The 3,001-nt window shown below is 41.6% G+C and overlaps 1 non-coding gene across 1 annotated transcript; it reads right to left on the bottom strand.

Moving 5' to 3' along the window:
- Positions 1 to 220: 220 nt before the first annotated feature.
- Positions 221 to 339, bottom strand: LOC136867510 (5S ribosomal RNA). Its single transcript, XR_010859709.2, has one exon. It is a non-coding gene; the product is annotated as a 5S ribosomal RNA (ribosomal RNA).
- Between the last annotated feature and the right edge of the window lie 2,662 nt (positions 340 to 3,001).

Below are 3,001 nucleotides of genomic sequence, written 5' to 3'. Positions count from 1 at the left end.
TGCAGATTATGGGGTGTCGTGTGGTCACCACGACGAATCCTCTCGGCCGTTATTCTTGGCTTTCTAGACCGGGGCCGCTATCTCACGTCAGATAGCTCCTCAATTCTAATCACGTAGGCTGAGTGGACCTCGAACCAGCCCTCAGGTCCAGGTAAAAATCCCTGACCTGGCCGGGAATCGAACTCGGGGCCTCCGGGTAAGAGGCAGGAAAAGTGAGTTGAGCCAACGGCACGTGGTATTCCCAAGCGGTCACCCATCCAAGTACTGACCACGCCCAAGGTTGCTTAACTGCGGTGATCGTACGATAACCGGTGTATTCAACATGGAATGGCCGTTGGCCTTATCAAAAATCACCCAGAATAGATAGTGCTGCTTCTTTCATTTTTGGATATTTCTTGTTCTGAATTAAGCAATCGTACAAAGGATTCTATGCACTAGAACCATACTCTAACTAGTGTCTTAAAAGTGACTTTTACATCTTTACTACAACCCCTAAATATCTTCATAACCGTAAGAAGAGATCCGTAATCTTCATTTGCAATCCCGTTTATGCTATTATCCCAATTAAGTTATTCTAATATTAAAACCTAGGTACTTGCAGATATCCCCATAAAGTACTTTCACCCCATCAACACAGTAATTAAAAATGAGAGGACTTTTCCTCTTATTGAAACATGCAACTTGACATTAAACCCCGTTTACCATGATACAGTTGTCTGCCATCCATCTCACAACGTTGTGCAGATCTTCTTGCAGTTGCAGGCAATCCAGTGACTTATGTATTACTTCATACAGTATGACATCATCCGCAAAAAGCCGTATCTGTGATTCCATTTCTATACTCATATCATTTATATACATACGAAACCATAACAGGCCCAAAAGTACAGCCATGTGGACTCCCCCTCAACTTCCCTTAATAACAATTAATAATTCTCCGAGTTCTACTGTCTACAAATTTAGTCACCCATTCAATCCCTCCTTTGTCTGGACCGTTGGAACCGCACCTTCGACAGCCCTGAAGATGGTTTTCCATGGTTTGACATTTTCAAATCAGACAAATGCTGAGGCTGTACCTAAATTAAGGCCAAGGTCCCTTCCTTCCACACTCCAAGCAATTTCCTATCCCATCGTCGCCATAAGACCTATCTGCGTCGGGGCGACAAAAAGCAAACTGACAAAAAATTTGCAAAGAAAAATATCAGAGTCAGAATGCATTACGATTAATGAGTTTCCCTGTTGTTTGCATTAAGGCTCGTAAGATCGAACTGAACTGTTGGAATGTTTGCGATTTTAAAAGATATTTTTATCATCTCCAAGAACCTGCCAGTGCGCAAAAAAAAGTGCGTTAATTGAATTAAACTGAGTTTCCGCTGCCATGGACCTTCACGACAAGCCTCTCAAAAAACATTGCCATAGCTGTGGGCTGGCATCCTTGACATTTTGCAATAATCGTATAAAATATAGCCACATAACTGTGGGATGTGTCTTGTATCGCTTTGTTGAAGACTTTTACAACCTTTCTTCAATTTATCATCGGAATTCCAAGCTGAGACCTCAGACCGTGCTGTGTACCTTTTCGAGGAATGACAACATTGCGTAGGAGAAAGACACTTGCCAGACCCATGTATAGCATTTTAACAGGCGCTCTATCGCAATATTCAGTATTACCGTCGGAAGTTCTGAACTGATAAGTACAAAATATTACCTTGCTTCATATTTTTAAATGAGAGGATTTATGATTTTTTTGGGGCCTGAAAATCTAATTTACGTTATAACTGCGCGTTGCTGCTAGTGGTTGAACGCCGCACTAACAGATCAAATGTGGAAAAGAATAGGAAACGGTAGGGTTTGGGAAGATAGCGGCCGTGGCATTAATGAAAGCACAGCCCCAAGATTTGCCTGGTGGGAAAATAGGAAACCTTCATCAGGGCTTCCGACGGTGGGATTCGAACTCACCATTTCCCGAATACAAGCTCACAGCTACGCGATCCGAACAGCAAGGTTAGCTAACTTGGTGATATAATTGTGGTCATCCAGTAGCTGCCACGCAAGTTCATATATCAAATTGCATATACACATACCATTAGAAAGATTTCACACAGTCTATGTATAAGGAACTGCCTACTATCATATAATAGTCAATAGGTACTATGTAAAAGGGGCTAGACAGCCGAGTGGCATCATTTCCGGCTCTTCACCAAGGACGCTGCAGTTCGAATTCCAGCCAAGCATGTGGTATTTCTGAAATGAAAAGTTACGTCCTTGTGGTTCGGATTCCACGTTGACCTGAATGTACTCTGCTCACGTAAAAACTAAAAGCTTGCTTGTTTTGCAATACGTTAGTCTTATTTTATGACAAGTGTATCTCCTAGCTATTTGTCTGTCTATCTGCCTATTTAGTTAATGAAGCGAACATACTACAAAATGTCGAAACGTTAGTTAGGAAAATATTTTTAAATATTACCAATAATAATAATAATAATAATAATAATAATAATAATAATAATTCCAGGCGAGCTGGCCGTGCTGTTAGGGGCACACAGCAGTGAGCAGCACTGAAGATGGTTGTCTGTGGTTTCCCATTTTCACACAACGCAAATGCTCGGGCTATATCTTAATTAACGTCACGCCCGCTTTCTTTCCACTACTAGCCCTTTCCTATCCCTTTGTCGCGATAAGATCTATCTGTGTCGGTGCGACGTAAGGCTAATAATAATAATAATAATAATAATAATAATAATAATAATAATAATAATAACAATGCTATTGGTTTTAAGTCTCACCAACTACTTTTACGACTTTCGGAGACGCCGAGGTACCGGAATTTTGTCCCACATAAGTTCTTATATGCCAGTAAATATACCGACACGAGTCTGGCGTATTTGAGTACCTTCAAATACCACCGCACTGAACCAGGATCGAACCTGCCAAGTTGGGGTCAGAAGGCCAACGCCTTAACCGTCTGAGCCACTTAGCCCGACTTTAGCTTTTGAGTCGG

This window comes from Anabrus simplex, chromosome 3, assembly GCF_040414725.1.
Source record: "Anabrus simplex isolate iqAnaSimp1 chromosome 3, ASM4041472v1, whole genome shotgun sequence".
Taxonomy (NCBI): domain Eukaryota; kingdom Metazoa; phylum Arthropoda; class Insecta; order Orthoptera; family Tettigoniidae; genus Anabrus; species Anabrus simplex.
The sequence above is the reverse complement of the archived record's forward strand: the minus strand, read 5'-3'. Positions and strand labels throughout refer to the sequence as shown.